Source organism: Doryrhamphus excisus, linkage group LG17 (genome assembly GCF_037039965.1).
Source record: "Doryrhamphus excisus strain RoL-2023G ecotype Guam linkage group LG17, RoL_Dexc_Guam_v1.1, whole genome shotgun sequence".
NCBI classification, from domain to species: domain Eukaryota; kingdom Metazoa; phylum Chordata; class Actinopteri; order Syngnathiformes; family Syngnathidae; genus Doryrhamphus; species Doryrhamphus excisus.
Window position 1 is genome coordinate 12,795,232 of NC_136373.1, and position 12,292 is coordinate 12,807,523.

General features: G+C 41.2%; 1 protein-coding gene across 4 annotated transcripts in view; it reads right to left on the reverse strand.

Moving 5' to 3' along the window:
* Nucleotides 1-12,292, reverse strand: part of hivep3b (HIVEP zinc finger 3b) — a 71,689-nt gene that overhangs the window by 35,761 nt on the left and 23,636 nt on the right. The window lies entirely within an intron of this gene.

Consider the following 12,292-nt stretch of genomic DNA (forward strand, 5'->3'; position numbering starts at 1 on the left):
TCCCACATTCCAAAAACATTCATTCATTTTCTACCGCTTTTTCCTCATGAGGGTCACGGGGGTGCTGGAGCCTATCCCAGCTGTCTTCGGGCGAGAGGCGGGGTACACCCTGGACTGGTCGCCAGCCAATCACAGGGCACATATAGACAAACAACCATTCACACTCACATTCATACCTATGGACAATTTGGAGTGGCCAATTAACCTAGCATGTTTTTGGAATGTGGGAGGAAACCGGAGTACCCGGAGAAAACCCACGCATGCACGGGGAGAACATGCAAACTCCACACAGAGATGCCCGAGGGTGGAATTGAACCCTGGTCTATAATTAATATAATAATTAGCATTAATATAATAATTATAATAATCATAATAGTTCTAATAATAATTATAATAATCATAATAGTTCTAATAATAATTATAATAATCTAATAATAATTATTATTATTATTAATATGTGCTTGTGTCCCTTTTTTCAGGAGCACTTTGTAAACAACAGACCATGTCAAAAAACAAAATTGATAAAACCATCAAAAGGTTGGCTCAGGCCATGATGCCAGGTTGTATGTTGAGTTTAAATGAAATACTTTGGAAAGATTGGGCGGGCCGTATTCAAACACTTGGCGGGCCGGATGTGGCCCCCGGGCCGTAGTTTGCCCACCCCTGATCTAGACTATACTATACAAGCTGTGTTTGCACCAAGCATTTGGTCTCATTTCCATTGCAAAGGGTCGCAAAATATCCATACAATATTATCCCACTTTTTAGCACTCTTTTCTTGGGTTACCAGTTGCAGTGGTACAGTAGAGGATACTTGTAGAGAGTGAAGAACACTCTTATTCACTGACTGGTTGACAAAAGAATGGAATATAAAAACAATGAAAAAAGCCATGTGAGCACTTACGTAGTCAATTAATAGGCAAGAATTAGGCAAGAACGTCCTCACACATAAACACAGTTCAACATGGCAGAATGCCAGCACATAACAGCAGCCCCTGCGGCGTACAAGGCTGAAGTGTGGACACATTTTGGATTTCTACACAAAGTAGGGTGTGCACAAATTGACAAAACCCATGCCGTTTGGAAAATGTGTCGTGCCCCAATAAAGTATTCGGGAAAACACGACAAATGTGCGAGACACCATGAGGACCTGCCGCTAGCAAGCAATGCGAAGGTCCTTTTGTATACTACAAAAGTAGTACTGTGATATTGCAGGTATTTTGTTTTTCAAATTGATATCACTATTTTGTTAAATAATGGTTATTTCAAGCATCCTAAAAGGACTTTTTACTGATGTTAGTTACTTTGTTCCACAAAAATACTGTTCTGATGGTGGATAAGTCAGGGACTGTATACTCTGCATTTTTTCACAGCTAATAGAATGTCAACATTTGAGCTGGATCATTGAGACATCATTTCATTTATTTGTTTTTATGTGTTTTTTTTTTAATTTAAAGATGGATGTTAAAGCTTTATTTATCCAAATGCTACACTTGAAGTTTTTACATAGGAAAGTTTGTGATGCAGCATAACATACTCAGGGCTGGACAATAACGATGTACCGATGGCCCGGGGCAAGTTAAAACAAAATTGGGGCAAGTAAATCCAATCATTAATATTCCCGTCGGGCAAGTGCACTTTGGCATGCCATACTGCCAAGAGTTTTTTTAAAGCGGTTCTTGTTGGGTGTTGGTAAAACCCGGACTGCGTAATTCCGGTGGTAATTTGCAAACCAATCCTTGCAAATCTTGAAATGGACCAATCAGAATCGTTTATTTAGACCGCGGTCTGTAATCCACAATCCGCGTTTTACCCACACCCGTTCTTGTGATCAACCAATCAGCGATGGTTTGACTACGAAAACATCTATCATGGCGTCCCTGCCAACATGGTCTAATTCTTCAACAACTTGTGAAGGAAAACAGCAAAAAGTGATGAACCAGTGCCTCCTAAACAAGTATTTTATTAGCGGCAGCAAATCAAATGATGGCACAGGTGAGTGAATCACATTGCTGTGACAATTTGAAGTGGTCACAATGAAACACCACCCATTAGATCCAATACCAAGTGCTGATTTTGCACAAGCTGCAAAATCTAGCGGTTCCATTTCTCTGTGTATTTTTCTCACCTTTGCTTCACAAATTATTGTTTGACCATTGAGCATTTTTTTCTGGATTAAAAACACTTTACTAGTACACAAATGTTTAATTGTGGTGCACAACTTATAAATATCGCTGCTTACTACGACTACGATGTGTAAGGTAGCATGGCTTGCCATGTTAACATACATCTCCACAAATTTTCAGACATTCCTCCAAATACAATGCATCAGTACTATTATCTGATGAATTATCAGCATATATTGATATATGATATCATTATGGCAGTCTTTTCATTTTACATGGGTCATGTTCAGGAAAGTAGTTCTCACCTTAAGGATTCCCCATGGGCAAGTCATTTTTGTTTTTAACATAGAGCCCTGATACTGTTCTAATGGAATAAAAATGTGTTTAGTAAGTGCATATTGCTGGTGTAATTCAGTTTTTCCAGGAAATAATCTTTAACTACAAGAAAAACAAAAAAATATCGCCTTGTTAACAGTATCGTGATATATCGTATCGTGAGCCTCGTATCGTGATATGTATCGTATCGCCAGATTCTTGCCAATACACACCCCTAGTTATTACCAAACACTATAGTCAGGTAACCCAATCAGTGCTGAAAGAATCTTGAATCCTGTTGTGTTGGGAATATACTGCATATATATACTGCATGAGTCCTACTAGGTTTTTATTACAAAACATGCCTGTTTGTCTGCTTTCAGCTCCCGGCTGGAAGTCATTGTTGTCCAGCTCTGTCTCCCCTCTATCATGTCATCATACGACATCATCCGGGCTACTCTGTAGTTCTTTGCAATTAACATACTCGCATTCTGCCATGTTGAACTATGTTTATGTGTGAGGACATTCTTGCCTAATTGACTACGTAAGTGCTGCCACCTAACGATTGGAGGTTTGAATTCAAATCACAAATGAACCTTTGCCGTGTCTGCACTTGAATAAATACTATATACAGTCTATGATAAATACCTAAAAAATCCATATCATACTTTTTAATATCGATACAGTATCGTGGAACAAAGTATCGTGATATATCGCCGAAATGATATTTTCTTACACACCTGGAATCCAGCCAGTAGAAACAAATCAGATCACTGTTTACACTGTTTACAAACAAAGCCAACAGGTTTTTCCCTGCATTATTTGGGGCATCTCCTTGCAAGTATCACTTCCTGGCTACATGTTGGTACTGTAGAGGTGGGCCTCCTTCGTGACTAATGAACCTTCTGCCTACATGTGTCATTTACGTATAGCTTCCCGTTCCTGCCGGCGTGTGCTGCATCTGTAAATGAATTCCAGAGTGTCATCCATTCAAGCGAGCCCCCGCATTACGCAGCAGCGAGGCCCGGGCCTATCAAGGAGAAGGAGAGACACGAGCGGAGAAAGAGAGAATTGAGAATGAACGCGTCTCCCGCTGTTCCATAGAGCGTTGCCTCACTGGCAAGAGTACAGGAAGTGTGACTCACGCGGGCCTAAAATAAACACGCTCACACAGCGACGAGCCGCCACATAGAACGGGGCTTATCAGAAAAGAAAAGGAGGCAGGAGGGGTGCATAGGGCGGCAACACATGGTGGCCTGGTGGGATGACGGGTGGGATGAGTCACAAGGAGCCGCTAGCGTTTGTGTCTTACTCCTTTATGACGCTTTCTTCATCAAAATATCCAACACTATCTCTCACCTTCTCTCTCTTTTTTTTGTTTATCAATAGGAGCGTTGTTCTGAGCGTTGTTGCCGACCGCTGCAAGCTTCGAGGCATCGTATTGTATCTACGTGAATGTGCTCATTGTCGACCATTTTGCAGCACCACACCTTCAATACTCTACTTCCCAGTGAGGAACCTTCACCCATCTGTCGTCGCTTTGTCCCTTTGTCTGTTAGACTGATGGCTTCTGACGGGAAAACGGAGCAGGGTGCCCGGGAACAGGAACAGTTCTCCATATCAGATTAGCAACGCGGAGCACTTTGGAAAGCGTAGAAACAACACAACACCATCAAAACAATCCCGGTTGAAAATTGCAAACATGTGCAAACACCTTACTACGCAACCACACCAACATTACGCTGACGGGGGAAATATTTAATGTTGTTTCGGTGCGACCGTGACATGTAATTTGACAAAATGACTAGTTACTGCATTTACAGGCAGTCACACCGATGATATATTTGGGACATTTGTGCCATAAATTGCAAACACATGTAGTAAAATGTGCAAATAAAAGGAGTGCTCATAGAGGGGTGCTTCTGTTCTGAGGGCAGATTATTTCAGTTTTGTGCGGTCTTCCGGTAAACTGACACACTCTGTCCATACGTGTGTGGTGTGTAGTGACAGAAAGGCGATCTATTTAAAGACGGAGCCCACCTAGCGCACAAAAGACTACTCCAACTGCATGCTTTTGGAAAATAACACAGTGTGGGGGAGACATCTATATAGAGCAGGGGTCTCAAACACGCGGCCCGCGGGCCAAATGTGGCCCGCAGGACACGAGTTTGAGGCCCCCGTCTTGATATGAAAGTTTAATGTTAGTGCGGCCCGCGCAAGTTTGATATGGATGCTGTATGGTATCATGTACCCAGAAAAAATTATTACCTTTGATTAATGTTCATGTTAAAGGTTAAATAACTGTTAATAGTTATCCTCCCTATCCGTGTGGAAGTGGTAAGTTTTTGGAAATAACTTGAAGGCTACCGTTTAGGTCGCTAGCTCTCTAGTTTGCGAGTTAGCATGTGTCTCAAGACCCTGCAGTTGTGCAATATGTTGTAAATAAAAAGAGTATAAATGTGACTATAGTCATGTTTTGTCATGTCTACAGGGCTCTAATAATGCTTTGTTCATTTTAATCTGAAAAAAATAATTTGTCTACCCACCAACTATATGTGGTTTCTTAAGTTTTTATTATTTGCCGTTTTATTATTATTATATTTATTTATTACTGATTGATTGATTTTCTTTATTCTTGATTTGTTTATTTATTTTTCATCTTATTTTGTGTAGAAAAATAAAAAGTAAGATTTTTTAGACCAGTGGAATGTTTTATCAGAGCTTTTATTGTAGAAAATCGGAACCAAAGCATGGTAACACATGCTAACTCGCAAACATTAATCAAACGTAATAATTTTTTCTGGGTACATGATACCATACAGCATCCATATCAAACTTTCATATCAAGGCGGGGGCCTCAAACTAGTGTCCTGTGTGCCACATTTGGCCCGCGGGCCGCGTGTTTAAGACCTGTGCTGTAGGCTATGGAATCGCAGAGCCAATCTATGCTCAATGTTGATGCCTGTGTAGATATTTAAAGGGATGTGTGCACTTCTTATGGGTTGTTTGAGGTTTTCAGTAATTGTAAACACGTTGACCTCAAATATGGGTGACTTGAAAATTAATTTTAATGGATAAAAATCATTCATGCATTTTCTACCGCGTTTCCTCACAAGGGTCGCAAGGGTGCTGGAGCCTATCCCAGCTGTCTTCGGGCGAGAGGCGGGTTACACCCCGCACTGGTGGCCAGCCAATCACAGGGCACGTATAGGCAAACAACCATTCACACTCACATTCATACCTATGGACAATTTGGAGTCGCCAATTAACCTAGCATGATTTTGGAATGTGGGAGGAAACCGGAGTACCCGGAGAAAACTCACCATATTGATGTTTTCAAAAATTAAAAATTGCTGTTTTGTGGATGAATACAGCCTATTGTTTGTAAAAAAAAATGCACACATTCATTGCCTAAATTAAGCATTTTCAAGCATAAAAATAGCCACTGATCACTAGGGTCGCTATGACTGGTGGCCAGCCAATCACAGGGCACATATAGACAAACAACCATTCACACTCACATTCATACCTATGGACAATTTGGAGTGGCCAATTAACCTAGCATGTTTTTGGAATGTGGGAGGAAAGCGGAGAACCCGGAGAAAACCCAAGCATGCGGTCTGCGCGCTAACCACTCGACCGCCGTGCAGCCCGGATAAAAATCAGAATTGGACAATTGTTTTTGCTACAAAGAACACAAACCCTGCGAAATAACTGTGGCGAGAACCCAAACAAAAGGGTCACAAAAGCATATTTTGGATATGGAAACTCAAAATCATGATCATACCAGACTGAAGTGAGGTGGTGGGGTGTCAGAGAAGAGATCTTACACATGCAACCAAGCTGCCAGCTAATGGAGTCGAGAGCCCGGTCCTCTTTTGTTAATGCAGATCGATTTGTGTCCTCAGCAGATGTGATATCTGATCTTGCAAAAACACTAAGAGAGTGACCACCCTCTGTTTTGCTTGCCATCTCCTTTTCTTTATCCTCTTTTCCTCGTCTCTCTCCATTTTACAATTTCAGCCCCATTTACAGTAGCTATTAATGTCCCCTTACTCACTGTGTATTTTCATTTAGCTGAGCACTAAAGCCAAAACAGACATGTGAATGCCACATATTGCAATAAAAAAAAAAACATGACCTATTTGCAATGAGGATAAAAAGTTGAAAAGAGATGCATGTGGTATTGTCATAAACTGTCCTGCCTGCACCCACAAGTCTCACAGATGGATGTGAATGTGAAGGTTGGAGAGCAAATTCTCCCACACAGTTGACTGCGGCCGACTGTCGGCACTTTTAAATTCACTCTCTCAGCTATACTGTGCCTCTTTGTTGTAGATGATGATGATGATGATGCTGGTTTGCATTTATATAACACGCATAACAGGGCTCTACATTAAAAACAAAAATGACTTGCTCATGGGGAATCCTTAAGGTGAGAACCAATTGCCCAAACTTGCCCCATGTAAAATGAAAAGACTGCCATAATGATATCATCTCATTTTTGTGGCATCACATGAGAATCTCAAATAAAGATGAAATGATTATCATTTCTTGTGGTTGTTTTCCTACATAGATCATGATGTTGCATGGAAATCTGCATTGTCAAGAGACTTCTAGGCACTTTTATAAGTTGTGCACCACAATGAAACATTATTTAACTGACACATTTGTGTACTAATAAAGTGTTTTTAATCCAGAAAAAAAAGCTCAATGGTCAAACAATAATTTGTGAAGCAAAGGTGAGAAAAATACACAGAGAAATGGAAGCGCTAGATTTTGTAGCTTGTGCAAAATCAGCACTTGGTATTGGATCTAATGGGTGGTGTTTCATTGTGACCACTTCAAATTGTCACAGCAATGTGATTCACTCACCTGTGCCATCATTTGATTTGCTGCCGCTAATAAAATACTTGTTTAGGAGGCACTGGTTCATCACTTTTTGCTGTTTTCCTTCACAAGTTGTTGAAGAATTAGACCATGTTGGCAGGGACGCCATGATAGATGTTTTCCTAGTCAAACCATCGCTGATTGGTTGATCGCAAACAAGAACGGGTGTGGGTAAAACGCGGACTATGGACTTTGATTGGTTTGCAAATTACCACCGGAATTATCAATACCCAACAAGAAAAACTCTTCGTAGTATGGCATGCCAAAGTGCACTTGCCCGACGGGAATATCACTGATTGGATTTAATAGCCCCAATTTTGTTTTAACTTGCCCCGGGCCATCGGTACATAATTATTGTCCAGCCCTGCATAATCAGACATGGAACCTAATCCTTGGGGTCTAGTCTGAATTTTGAGCTCACAATCCAGATCGGATATACCGATGTCTGATGTCACCGAAATCAACTGCATGGTGTACAAGAAGAAGCACAAGCACCCGCAAGCAGCATCTGTGTTAACCCGCCGCCATGTTAATTGGAGTCAACAGGTGAAAGCTGGACCGCACTTTTTGGTCAAACACCCCAACCAGGCCGCAGAATGTATCAACACCACCCGAGGCTACCCCTCCGCTTCTGATTTACTCAAGGCCAACCCCTCCGTCCCAGTAATGGCTTAACCTCCGTGACAAACAACTCCATTCAGCCTACATGCCAAATTACAGTTTACTCTCACGTCGCCTCTGTGTGCCCCCGCTGGCCATTCTCCTCAACGCCATGCTGTAGCAGACATTCACAGGACACTGCAGACTCAGCCACCCTTTAACCTCAATGCACATATACCGACACTGTGGGCCAAAACACCCTTGTTTATGTGTGGAGGTGTGAGAGAGTGGAGAATAACAAAACGGGGGGCTATATACTGGTCTTAGTACAAATATACTGCAGTCTGAGTATCTAATACGTTATATGGATGTACACATGTATAATAACTGAGAGACAATCAAGTTTAGCTCAAAAGCTGGTAAAGTAATGAATGTGTGTTTGTGTTGTGTTGCTGTTTTGTTGGCAAATATTGAATTTAAGATGACGTGTGCCAAAAGAAAATCCACTACTATGGAGTATCTCCATAATATCATTGTAAACCAGGGGTCTCAAACTCGCAGCCCGCGGGCCAAATGCGTCAGAGAGCTGCCTATCCCAGCTCTCTGACGACAGGCGGGGTACACCCTGGACTGGTCACCAGCCAATCACAGGGCACAAATAGACAAACAACCATTCACACTCACATTCATACATATGGACAATTTGAAGTGGCCAATTAACCTAGCATGTTTTTGGAATGTGGGAGGAAACCGGAGTACCCGGAGAAAACCCATGCATGCACGGGGAGAACATGCAAACTCCACACAGAGATGGCCGAGGGTGGAATTGAACTCGGGTCTCCTAGCTGTGAGGCCTGCGCGCTAACTACCCAAATTTTTATTCATATATAAATTGTTATTTTGATGTCTCAAAGTGAAAGTTATGCTTGAAATGTAATTTTTCAGAAAAAGCTATTTTTCTTCTGATTTTCTCCCATTTCTCGTCTAAAATCAAGGGGGGGGGGAAGACAATTCGCACAACATTTATTTGCCCGTGGCCCTTGGAATTGTCTAAAGGCGCCCCTGAGAAATACCAATACCATCTTAAATAAATATAAATAATGTACGGTTAAACCATGTGATTGGTATCGGACGATCATACTACATGGATGATCGGTATCGGAATCAGCAGCATAAAACCCTGACCAGAGCATTCCCAGTAAAAAATAGTTCCACATAAAGTTAACATTCATGCCTTTAATTTTAACATGACCCACTCTACTGCCAAACCAAGTGGCCCACTTTTGTGTTACAGTCCAGCCAGAAACACGCTACTGGCTGGGGCTCTGTGTACAAGTCACACACACTGCCACAATCCTGCTGTGCATAAACACGAGTGACAAAATAATCAGACATTTTTATCTGGCTTGACCACCCACTCTGACACGGTAACCGAGCTCTCTAGTTAGGAGAATTAGCGTTGCATTCCTGCAGCTGTCGTCACATCATCAAGACGTGGTGGGAAGAAACCCGACTCCCCCTCTCTCCGGGGCACACCTCCTTCAGACAAGCAGCATCATCCTTCCAGTGAGGCCTCATCATTTTTAAGCAAAGCCTTTCTCAAAATAGACAATACGTTCAAAGAGGCAAAGTGCAGGAATGAAGCAGGAACAAAGAGAGTGAGAAGGCCTCTGGTGTTAACGTGAGACGGTGCATTGATGTGCTTGGAGGTGGCATCGATTTCCTGTTACACCTTGCCTGGCTTTGTATGGCTGATGTTTCTGAGCTGCAGCGTCACTAGCTTTACTGGAAGAACACACACACACACACACACACACACACAATCATTATGTTGCATTTGAGGGCTTCTCAGTCATAACAGACAGGTCACTTGATAGTGAAGCAGATCCTTTGTTTACTCAGGTAAGCAATTTGCTCCCCCCATGCGCTGCACGTTGGCAGTCACATGAAGAAGTCAATTGACCTCAATAAAGCAGAGCGCTCCCATAACCACCTCTGATTGAATCGGATCCCTACAATGTACCCTGCCAGGTAATTTCCAGTGAGGATGATCTCACTACGTCATGGGAAAGTAAAGAGACAAACGTTATTAAAGCAGGGGTCTCAAACTCAATTTACTTGGGGGCCACTGGAGCTAGGGTCTGGGTGAGACTGGGCCGCATCAGGTTTTCCAAAAAAAAAAAAAAAAAAAAACCCATTTATTAAAAACAAAAAAATTTTAAAAAACTTCGCTTTGGTTCCGATTTTCTACAATAAAAGCTCTGATAAAACATTCCACTGTTCTCAAATATCTTACTTTTTATTTTTCTACACAAAATAAGATGAAAAATAAATAAACAAACCAAGAATAAAGAAAATCAATCAATCAATCAGTAATAAATAAATAAATAAATAAATATAATAATAATAATAAAACAGCAAATAATAAAAACTTAAGAAACCACATATAGTTGGTGGGTAGACAAATTATTTTTTCAGATTAAAATGAACAAAGCATTATTAGAGCCCTGTAGACTTGACAAAACACGACTATAGTCACATTTATACTCTTTTTATTTACAACATATTGCGCAACTGCAGGGTCTTGAGACACATGCTAACTCGCAAACTTGAGATCTAGCGACCAAAACGGTAGCTCCAAGTTATTTCCTTTAAACTTAAAAAGCCAAAAACTTATCCTCCCTATCCGTGTGGAAGTGGTAACTATTAACAGTTATTTAACCTTTAACGTGAACATTAATCAAATATAATAATTTTTTCTGGGTACATGATACCATACAGCATCCATATCAAACTTGCGCGGGCCGCACTAACATTAAACTTTCATATCAAGGCGGGGGCCTCAAACTAGTGTCCTGCGGGCCACATTTGGCCTGTGGGCCGCGTGTTTGAGACCCCTGCTCTAAAAAGTTTCCTCAGGACGCCATGTCTGTTTATGCCATCCAGTACTTTTTTCCATTCTTCAGCAGTAAAACATAGGTAAGTTTCAGCACAATTTCAGTTTCCAAAAAACAAAAATGGAGTGGTCTACAGTGTAGTGGTCTACAAATCTACAGTGGTGTGAAAAAGTTTTTAACCCTTCCTGATCATCCAAAAAAATGTAAATATTAGTCAATGACAACACAACATTTGCGAAAAATGACATTATACCAACAGTAAAATACGGTGCCGGTAGTGTGATGGTCTGGGGTTGTTTTGCTGATTCAGGACCTGGAAGACTTGCTGTGATAAGTGGAACCATAAATTCTGCTGTCTTCCAAAAAATTCCTAAAGGAGAATGTCCGACCATCTGTTCAATGATCCAAAACACACCAGCAAGTCCACCTCTGAAAATGAAGACTATGGACTGGCCTAGTCAAAGTCCTGACCTGAATCCTATTGAGATGCTGTGGCAAGACCTTAAAAAGGCACCTCATGTTGGAAAAAAACCCTCAACAAAAACTGTTGTCCAAACCACTAAATTACATTAGTTACTTTAGTCTTTTATTTTTTTTACATTTTAAAAACAAAACTTGCACAACATGTTACACTGCAGGTCTCTTACCAAAAATAAACAGAAACCGAAAATGGCTGGTTACCCAATGCCATGTACTCCATAATTTTCCTTGCTCTTTTCACTGCTCATAAGCACGAACAGCAGCTTTAGCTTTAGCTTTAGCTTTAGCGTTAGCTCGATTGCAAGCTGAGAGTTGGCAGAGTAAAAGAGGACCTTTGCAGAGGTAGATAAAGATTGTTGGGTAAGATCATATGTAAGGATCCACCCATTGCCAAATCGGCACCTAGTAATCACACCAGCTCCAGGGAAATAAAGTCAGCTGAGGTTTTTTGTGGTCAGCCGACTATTTCCTCACAAAGACTAAATAAAGTTGATTACTTCCTATGACTTTCCAAGTTTACCATTCAAAACATTAGAGCTGCTGAACAACACTGACTCAAGAATAACTCCACCATCGACTAGTATATGTTACCAAAAGTGGCTTATAAGAGCAAAATATTTGTTATGCATACAAATTGGACAAATAAAATTAGTGTCTGGTTGTTATTCATGGGCATACACTACACATACATGTCCATAGCACGTCCGCACACACAAAAGCAGTCTTATAGAGATGATGGGCAGCCATAACTAGTGCTCGTGTGCGTGTTATGTTTAGTTTACATACTTTACATCAGGGGTCTCAAACACGCGGCCCGCGGGCCAAATGTGGCCCGCAGGACACTAGTTTAAGGCCCCCGCCTTGATATGAAAGTTTAATGTTAGTGCGGCCCGTGCAAGTTTGATATGGATGCTGTATGGTATCATGTACCCAGAAAAAATTATTACGTTTGATTAATGTTCATGTTAAAGGTTAAATAACTGT